Source organism: Myotis myotis, unplaced genomic scaffold (assembly GCF_014108235.1).
Source record: "Myotis myotis isolate mMyoMyo1 unplaced genomic scaffold, mMyoMyo1.p scaffold_m19_p_10, whole genome shotgun sequence".
Taxonomy (NCBI): Eukaryota; Metazoa; Chordata; class Mammalia; order Chiroptera; family Vespertilionidae; genus Myotis; species Myotis myotis.
Window position 1 is genome coordinate 73,488,953 of NW_023416314.1, and position 10,744 is coordinate 73,499,696.

A 10,744-nucleotide genomic window follows, 5' to 3' on the forward strand; every position below is an offset into this window, starting at 1 on the left:
CGGGCCAATGCCCTATCCACTGAGCCAAACTGGCTAGGGCCACGAATGTTACTTTTTTTTTTTTTTCAAACTGAAGGCAAGGCCCTCCACCAGCAAGAATATGAAGATGGCTCAGTTTGTTGTGGTGGTCTGGATAGAGCCCGCAATGTCCCGGGTGTGCAGGCTGCCTGAAGTACAGGTGCTGAGAGATGCGGTAATGGCAGTCATCGCAGGGCCCTCTAACCTCAGTCCACAGCTCCTGCCCACACTCTACCTCGCAGTCTTCTTCAAGGCCGAGTTCATTGGCAATGCAGGTAAGGGCGATGGATTTTGAGGTGTCTGGCTTTTCGCACAGGAAAAGACACAAGGGAATGAATGCATGGGACTCGAGCCAGATGGTGCCCGGGCCCCTCCCTGCTCTGAGCACAGCCTCTGTGATCTGATTACATCTGAAGGGCAGGCCTGTCCGTCCTCGGCTCACCTGCTGCTTCAGAAAGAGACAGCCTTTGGCAACACAACAAAGCCAAGCCTGTCTCTGACCAGAACATGGGGATCGGGACAGAACTCTCTTTGATGTATTAAACTTTGGACATTGGTCCAGTGGCTTCCAATGTCTTTGACAGAGGAGTGAAAAACAAAATAATATTAAGACTTGGGGATCCCCAATAACACAGCTAACGGCCGCTTTACTTCTCGCCCCGAGCAAGGTGAGCTCACCACAAAAGGAACTCCTTCCATGAGACGTAAGGAAGACAGAGAGGTAGCAATCTGGTGTGGTCGGGAGGTGGGAGGAGGCTCCTCCTCTTCCAGGGACCATTAACGTTTAGAGTCATTTTCACAATGACGTTGAGCCTCTTACTTTGCCATTACGTGCGGAATAAGCGTTGATGGGGTGTTCTGTGAGCACAGCTGCACGCCAACATCTGGAATGACCTGTGGAATCCTAGAGTCAACATCTGGCTGCAGCCCGCTCCTCCAGAGAGCCCCCCGCCAGGCTGCGCAGCCAATGAACAGGTCAGGGGGTGCAGACTGCCCTGCCCTGGCGAGAAACGGTAGCTTCTGCTCTCTCTGTCTTAAGTACAAAGAGTCAAGGTCTATGCTCCTGGCCACATGAATCAATGGCTCACCTAGTAGAGTCAACAGCAAAGGCTACTGAGCCTCTCTAACAGGCTCTGTCCATGACGCTTATAACATGAGGTGGGTGCTGGGATCACTCCTGTTTCATAAGTCAACTCAAGCGCGAAGGGGACGAATTAGATGCTCAAGCCCACGCATCTAGTTAGCGGTGGAGCCAGGACTTGAATGTAGGTTTATTCTGATGCCGGATTCCATGCTTTTAACCACCACCCTATCCTGGCTCCCAGGTGGGTGGCGATAAACAGCGGTGCCCGTGGATTACAGAGCACAGGGCTGCCTCAGACCTTAGCAGCCGTATTTCCACGCACCTGCTCACTGACACCCAATGAACTGAGACGTAGGAAGCACAGCAATGGCATCCTCTGCCGGGGTCCAACCCCAGCAGGTCCAGGGGTTCCCAAAGGTGTAGACGGAGTCGGCGAAGAAGGAATGACACGGAGGCAGAGTTCAGTTGATCAGCAGCCTAGCCAGGATCTCTAGCCAGGATCCTCAGCCAAGTTCTGTTCAGGATCTCCTGAGAGGTTCTGGTTAGGATCTCCAGCCAGGTTCTGTGTCCATGTTCTCTTGCTAGGTTCTCCAGGTTCTCCAGCCAGGTTCTGTAGCCATGTTCCCTCGCTAGGTTCTCCAGCCAGGTTCTGTCCAGGTTCTCCAGCCAGGTTCAGTCACCAGGTTCTAGTCAGGTTCTCTTGCCAATTTCTGTAGTCAGGTTCAGTCCAGGATCTTTTGCCATGTTCTCTCCAGCGAAGTTCTTCTGTCTGTAGGTTCTGTGTTCTAAGCTCTGTATTCTAAGTTCTGAGTGTAGGTTCTGTCTTCTTGGTTCTGTCTTCTTAGTTCTGTGTTCTAAGTTCTGTGTCTTGCTGTCTTGTTGCATCTGTATTTATACCAGTTGATTCAATCCTATCAATCTCTATTACAAAGGTTAGGGCGTTTCTTATCTCCATTCCAGGGAGTAAAGATTATGTAGCTTAAGCATGATTGTTCGTAGTTAAAGTGATTAATTACCCACCTGGCACTTAGTTGAGGGGTTTTATTCCCTCCCTAACTTCAGGGGAAAATCCCTACCTGAGGAAACAACCTTTCTCAGAGAGGAGGCCTTGGTTAAAACACATAGTGCCAAGAAGGTGAGCAAACATATTAAGAACAGTATGCCATATATGCCAGGTCCCTTGAAACAGCAAGGATGGACCGGCTCCCGGCAATCCTCAGCACACGGAGATGGTACTCTCCACCTTCAGGCAGAGCACACACCCCCACCCTCTAGCCTTCACTTGCAGCCTCTTGCATTTTCCCACCTGCCCTTTTCCTTCTCCCTTTCCCAAAGCCATGGTCACAGACAGCCAGGTGACTGACAACGAGGGGCAAAGTAACTGTTTTGATCCATCACCTCGATGTCTTTCCCTCTCTGAGCCACCCTCTAGATCTCTAGATCTAAATAGGCAATAGATTTACACGTTTATCACAAATGGCATTCAGTGCAAAGTCTCCCGCCCACCCTGTTCGCAGCCCTAAGCACTACCTATTACTATTTTCTTGTGCTTCCTTCCAAACTGTCTTTATGTACATGTAAGACAATACACACTTATGCTACCCCCTTCACTCCTGCCCATTTTCTTGGAGCTCTTCCCATGAGAATACCTGGAGAGAGCATCTTTATTCTTTTTTATAGAGGCACCGTATTCCGTTTCGTGGACGGACTATGTTTACTAAACTTCCCCCTGTTAACAAACATTCAGGTGGTCTTCAACCTCCTTTCTATTCATAAGTTGATACTTTCACCCCTTGTGTCTAGATCTCTCAGCTGGTTAGGAGGGAGATGCTGGGCATCCCCAAATTCCCACACTCCCCACCACTGTGTCTACCAGAGCCGAGAAGCAAAGCCTACTCAACAGGAGCCCCACTGCACGAGGTCTTGCTGCACCAGGAGAGAGCGCCATGTTCACCTTGCCCCAAAGTTCCCATTGCTCCTCGGCCCAGAAAAATGTGACGTCTTGAGTGAGGTCATCTATACATAGAACATTTTAAAACCTAATGTCGCAGGGCTCGTTAAGATAACATACAATTTAACCCAGCCAAGCCTGCCAACTCCAGGGCGCCATTAGGGACCAGGCAACAGTCATCTCCACTAGGACATCAGCACCCCCAGCCCGTCCCCATCCAAGCCAGAGATGCAGCCCTGTGGTTGTGAAAATGTCACATCGGTGTTCGATTTGTCATCAAGAAATAGTATGTGGCCCTAACTGGTTTGGCTCAGTGGGTAGAGTATCGGCCTGCAGACTGAAAGGTCCCAGGTTCGATTGTGGTCAAGGACACATGCCCAGGTTGTGGGCTGGATCCCCAGTAGGGGGCATGTAGGAGGCAGCTGATCCATGATTCTCTCTCATCATTGATGTTTCTATCTCTCTCCCTCTCCCTTCCTGTCTGAAATCAATAAAAATATATAAACAGAAAAGAAAAAAAGATAGTGTTTTTTCTCTTATATTTTCACTAAAAACAGCGATGCCAAGCAGCCGTCCCCTTAGCATAGGACTAGCACTAAAACCTGTGCATGAGGACAACTGCATGCCCTTTGACTTGTCCTGACATTCTTGCCTTCCCTAACCCCAGTCTCTGCATTCTCAAGCTAACTCCTTCCACCTCCCTCCCTGTCACGGATGCTGCTGGTGCCCTGCCCACATTCTCCTGGGTGGCACCACTGCAGGGCACACAGACCTGGCTTTCCATGACTGGCATCTGCATCCCTTTGCCTTATGCTTTCTCTGGCTGCCAGTATTCACTCAGCAATGAATACCACCATCACCACCCCCACAGCCTTCAACCTTTGACTGACCAAAGTCGCTATAAAGACATTCCCCGGCTCCCTAGCCATGCAGGTGGGAACAGGCCAAGGGTCGCACCCTGTGTTGTTTCCAATGTCCCCAGCAGGATCAAGCCCATTGTGGCAACTTGCCTGAACACACCATTGGCTGTCTTCTCTTGCCTATCTCACTCTACTAACGGTACACTTTGAAAGCCATCCCCGTACACCATCATTTTATTCTTATCATCACTCCCAGCTGCAGGTGAAGAGAGTGAGGTTCAGAGCGATTAAATGAATTACCCAAAGTCTGGGCTGGACCGTGGTACAAAACACACCATGCCCAGCGAGCAGCCTTTCCTCTACATCCTACCACGTCTGAGCACAGATGATGAAAGACCATGTTTAGTAATTTCTTGGCTATGAAGAATATTTTGGTGAAAATGGGTCAGAGAAGAGTTTATAGAAAGTTCTCACAGTTTGGGCTGTTCTAAGAAACTCACCCAAACATCTCCAGGTCATCCCCTCTCTGAACCATACTCAGCACTCGCTGTTCTAGGGCTGCTGGATGGGACGTTCTCTCATGGCTGGTCCTACACATCGGCCACCATCTAAACCCATTGGGCAACACCCAGAAACACCGCCTGTAGCAGTCGGCTATTGCTGCCAAGTAAGGATGTGTGACTTACAAAAACAAGCATTTCTTTTCTCGCTCACAGGTGCGCCGTGTGGCGAGGGCAACTCTGATTCAGGTCGGGTTTGGGTCTGATCCATGTGACTAGTTCTGGGGCCCAGAGAGCAGGAGTTGGCTACGCAAATTAAGCTCTCCCCATAGTGGTTACAGGAGCCCAGAGAAGTCACACCACACGCATTATTTAAAGCCTCTGCTACAGTCAGACCCACTCACATGCCATTGGCAGAAGCAAGTCACTGATTAAGCCCCAGGTCAGAGGGGCCAGGTGTATACTATGCCCCAAGGTGCAGGGGAGGTGAGGAAAGATTTGCTGAGTAATACTCCAAATCTGTCATGTCAGCTGAAAGCTTGATTCCCAGGAAGGGAGTGGAGCACATCTCTTCCAAATCCCGTAAAGCTAGGGACGGATACTGCCCCATTCATCAAGGTAGCCTGCCAGAGGACCTTTCCTGAGGGACCCCGGGGGCGGGGGAGCGAAATGGCAGTCTCCCAGTGAGATCCCAACACGGAAATGATCTAGTGGAGACTGGGATATTTCATGTCAGCTACTTCCCTCCTCCTGATCTCCCCCAAATCAAGCTTTCAGGTCTCCTCTCCGAGAGGACTGAACCTGCAGACAGAGAGAAACACCGATGTGGGTGGCTCATGAGCTCCATCCTACACAATTTCTAGCAATGCCAGGGACGACTTCCATGACTTCTGGCTATTTAACAAAACAAACACAGTAGTATTAATGTAATACAGCAACAAGAGAGAACAAAACTCTGGCTGTTGATAACAACAAAGCAATGCCAATGCAACACAGCAATGAGAGAAAAACCAAACTTTAGGCATGTTAACATTTTCAGGACTATTTTTGCAAAATAAAAGTGTCTTTTGCTGCCGAAGCCTATCTTACTCAGAGTCCTCAGATTTGGCTGTGCAAGACTTTAAGAGAGTAACTTCCACTCCCCGCTTTTTTTTACCATCTGCTGGGCCTCAGTCCCTAACTTCTTCAGCTGACCCTATGCTGACACCTTGGTCCCTTGCGTAGTAAGATGCTGCCAATGCGAAGATGTCCTTGATGCTAGGCTGGTGCCCCTGGATCAGGCTGCTTGGACCGTTGGCCTTGGTACTGAGTCGGCACTAGTCCCAGTCAAATCAGCCCCGTCCGTGCCGGTGGAAGTGTCTCACCAGACCCAAAGTCCCAGGGAGCTATCAGGCCGCACAAGAAAGAAACAACCAAAGCCCAGAAACAATGCAATTGCCCCAAGAGCTTACAATCTAGGTCAGAAATAAAAGTTACTTCCTCAAACAACATCAACCATAGCCATTTTTTGCTTTGCAGTGGCTTAAACAAAACCTAAGAGATTTCTACCTTATTTTGTACCTCTTATTTACTTCTTATTTTCTTTTTTAAAAATATATTTTATTAATTTTTTACAGAGAGGAAGGGAGAAGGATAGAGAGCTAGAAACATCGATGATGAGAGAGAAACATCGATCAGCTGCCTCCTGCACACCTCCTACTGGGGATGTGCCCACAACTAAGGTACATGCCCTTGACTGGAATCAAACCTGGGACCTTTCAGTCTGCAGGCCGACGCTCTATCCACTGAGCCAAACCAGTTAGGGCTACCGCTTACTTTCTAACGCTTATTTTCTACGTAAGAAATTTAAAAATGCTCCAATAAGCATCGTTTTTAGGGATCCCCTTCCTAGGACCCTGACTTTTCCATGTTTTACACCGAGCTATTACCAAACCTCGGCTCCTTACCGTTTGCTCTCAGCTTTTCCTTCTATTTTTCTCCTTTTGCTTTCTGCGCACGCCTCTCTGGCGCCTCCTTTCACTTGTCCACTGCAGTAACCCCAAACTCAGGCCCCTTTCGGGCACCATTTGTGCCGCGCCAGCTCGGCCAAGGGTGACCCTGAGCGGGGGGCCGTGAAGGATGGAGAAAAGACAGACAAGAGAAGAAAGCTGGGTCTGGGTAGGACGCTGTCCTCTCTGATGGAGAGCTAGCAACAGTGCCACGGACTGCAAGCCATGTATTTGATAGCCAGATTCCACGAGGCAAAGTAAGGGCGTGGTCAAGATGTTTACAACATTCTCCTGGGTTTCAAGCCTACTCAACTACATGCACCTGAACTCTAACAAGCCCACATCACTCAGGCACGTGGGGCCACGTGTTCGGACCATAGGTTCAAGCTCACAACTACAGCTGTTGGCTATAACTGTGCTGGGAGGGCTCTGCCCCCCAAGCTGGGACTTGCACGTGGCCATGAGAGGACTGTGCCCTCTCATTAGTCCGAGGCTTGAACCTGTCCAAACACTGTAGCCGCTCTCCACAGTAAGGGACCTCGGGTGGGCCAAGGAGGCAATCGGGTGCCCGTGGGGAAAGATTGCTGGAAGGAGTGAGGAGGGGCTTCTGGATAAAGTTTCTTCATGCCAAGGAGAACGCTCTGGAAAGAAACCGATGCTCCCTTCTTTCTCTGACCCTCGCCACGTCTAGGTGTCACCGCCAGAGCCCCACGCCTTCCTGAAGTTGAAAACAGCAGGAAGATGGCAGATCAGAGAAATGGAAACACGGACAAGCATCCTGAGGGCATCACTGAACTGCCGCAGGAGCATCCCCCGGCACGTGCCTGACGAGGCCCTCGCTTGTCAAGGAGATGATATAACATCCCGGGGCGAGGCTCCTGCCTCACAGTAAGGGCGTCTTAGCCAGCATCTCCCTCAGCCACGGACCAGCAGCGCACAGGCGGGCAATCACTTAGCATCGCAAATTCCATGTTTGCACCCATACCCGGGTCCTAGAACTGTGGCGAGGATTGAGCGACATGCACATGAAATGCCTGGTGGTGCCTGTTGCGAGCACAAATGACTCGCCAAGATGATTTTTAGTAGAGGGCTTTGGGGTGCCATCCAGCAAGAACTTCCTGCTCCTCTCCTTCCTCTTTGTCTCCCCACCCTGACTCCTTCTCCCCACCAGGGTTCAGATCCCTCAGAGAGCCAGATGGAGCCTACGGGGGGGTGCGGGAGACTGACCACAGACCCTCTCCCAGCTCCAGGCCCCAGCTGGAGGAGGAAGAGGAGCGTCCACTCGGCACCATGTTTTACGGTCTGGGTGATTCCACAGACGTGGACACACCAGTTACTGAATTGAGACCGTGTTGGAACCAGCAAGGCAGCCAGAAGAGTCATGGACCGGCCCTAAGGTCCATCCCTCGGCCAGGAAAGAGTGTGATTGCACAGAAAAACCTTAGGGGCAGTGACAGGCAAACATGAAGTTGGCTTCCTGAAAACACCCTGGGAGTCCTGTTTATTTAACATCCTCCCCCTGTGGCAACGTAGCCCGTGTCTGGCCAAGTGAGAGACAGCGTTCACTGAGCAATTGTTATTCTACATTCCTTCCCTCACCACTAAGCAATTCCACCTGCTTCTTCCAGCAAGACAAAAGCTACGGACAGCGGACAAACCATCGAACAGCGTCTGCGTTCCTCTAGCCAACAAGTCCTGCCAAGCCCGGGACAGAATGCCACCCTCCATAGCCCCAGACCAGCCCCAGGGCGGGGCAGGCTTTAGAATCACACGGCACTCCAGAGAGAACTGAGTTCGAGTCCTGCCCCTGCCACTTGTGACCCCTGGGCAAGTTACTTAACGTTCCTATACTTCCATTCCCTCGTCTGCAAAATAGATATAATAAAAGCACCCCTTCCACAGGGGCATTCGGTGGGAGAAAGGAGGAAGTAGGTGCCAACCCGAGAAAATTGCCCGGCATGGGGCAGAGGCCTTGAGACACATGATGATCGCTCTACATCACTGCCACTCAAAGGGAAGCCTTGGCCTGCCGTAAAGAACATTATGCGAGAGGTGCGGTGAGGGAAAGCCCGGATTCTAGAACCAGACTGCCTGGGTGCAGGCAAGCGAGAATGGGAAGCACATTGCATAAGTGTTAGATGAAGATGAGTATAGCACTGTGTACGCCATTTGTTCTCAACCTTGGCCGCACATTAGAATCACCTGGGAATCTTTTTAAAATCCTGATTTCTGGGCCTCATCCTCCGGAAATTCTGTTTCTTTGTGATGGGGTGGGGCCACAACATTAGTAAGAAAGAAACAGAATTTCCGGAGGATGAGGCCCAGAAATCAGGATTTTAAAAAGATTCCCAGGTGATTCTCATGTGCAGCCAAGGTTGAGAACCGCTGGTGTACGCAGATGCAATATAGGTAGTCAGAGCTTAGTCACGGCAGCTGTTATTAAGGGAAGCGGCATCTCAATCAACTCAGGTGGGTCCTGAAGTTTCTAGTCACCAAGACACTTCAGAGGCACTGAATGCGGGTCAGACAGGCAGTCACCTCAATTACTTTTCTTGTTTGTTGGCAGAATGTCTCGAACCCAGAAGCCCATCCTGCTGGGGCTGGGCCCTCGGCACCACCTCTATCCCCCCTTCTCCCCAGCAGCTCTCAGCCTTTCTCCTGTGTTACCTGGTCTGGTTCCTTCCTCCAGGGCAGGTCTCACCTCACGGGGCAGAGGCGAGGTCCCCGGCCTTCCAGCCTCCTGAGATGGTGGCATTGCAAGAGGCCCAGCTTCCCCCCCTCCTCCCCCCACCACCGCCTGGCTCTCCACTGCCTCCCCACTGCTGGGGCCTGAGGACTGACGGAGAAAGAGGTGGTAAAGATGAAAAGCTGATACACCCCGCAGGAAATCATTGTTTAGCCAAATCCAGGACCGAAGAAAAACAAGTGTAACATTGGAGAAAGCAGAGCAAGGTGCCATTCAAGGCCATTGTCAGGGCCTCCTCGCTGTGCAAGGGGGAAACAATGGGGCCCTGTGTGTGCGAGGACAATGCTGCGTGTTATCAGCCGCTTCTGTGTCACTCCTGGGGATGGAAGGATGAGAAACGGGGCCACAGTGCCCTCCTGGGTCGGATGCTTCTGGAATTCACGCATCAGAGCCACCAGACCAGTGGGAGCCCGTGGTGTTCTGTAACAGGGACAGGCACGCCTGCTCAGGAATGCCTGCACCCTCTCCTCTTCTGTAAGCACCTTCCAGAGACTCGCCTCGAGTGAGAGCTGAAAAGAACCACAAATGTCACCTCTCCAAACACGCATATCCTCTGCTCCAAATCTTGGCTTGAGAGAGGCGGCACCTGGCTGGAACCACTGTCCAGCCACACAGCCTAGGCATCGCTGTTGGCAAGGCCAGATGAGCCATCATGCGGTGGCATCCATGGGAACCCCACAGCTTGCAGCATGACCTCACATGCTCCCACCTCCGATCCTGCCTCTGCCACTTATTACCCCTGGACCTTGAGCAAGGTTTCTGCCTGACCATTAGTTTTCCCGCCTGAAAACTGGGGTTCTTTTGGAGTTACTGTCAGGATTATACAAGTGAATCCGTGTAAAACTCTTAGAACAGTGCTTACTCCCTAGAAATCCCTTGGGAATATGAACGGCAACTTAGTGTGGGGCGTGCAGGAGGCAGCTGATCAACGATTTTCTCTCATCATTAATGTTTCTATTTCTCTTTCCCTCTCGCTTCCTCTTTGAACAGGGATGGACCTCAAAAATACTGGGATAAGAGATGGGAAAAACAATAAAAAGACAACATATCAGATTATTCCATTTATATAAAATGTCCAGAATAGACAAATCTATAGAGAGAGAAAGTAGGTTAGTGGTTGCCGAGGGCTGGGTGTAATGGAGAGTTTTGGGGGGTTGGTGGCTAAAGGGCATGGTGTTCTTTTGGGGGTGGTATTATGTTCTCAAATGGACTGTGGTGATGGTTACATAACTCTGTAAGTAACTAAAATCCATTGAACTGTAAACTTCAGTGGGTAAATTGTATATGTGAATTATACCACAATAAAGCTATCACCAAAAAAAGAAACCCAAACTATGATTGTGACCCTTAATTGCCTTCAATTAAAAAATTTTTGCATCCATATCGCTCTGTTCACATCAGCCCCACGCCTATCCCACGAGGTCCCCGAGGGAAGAAGGAAAGGGCTCTGAAAGGATGCTTTCCCCAGGGGGTCAGACCTCAAACCAGGTGACCCACTGGCCTGCTTTACCCAATGCTGTCCCAGTGTTAGCACTGAAAGCCCGTGTCCCAAGAAATCCTTTATCCCTGGGAAAACTGAGATGGTCGGTCACCCTCG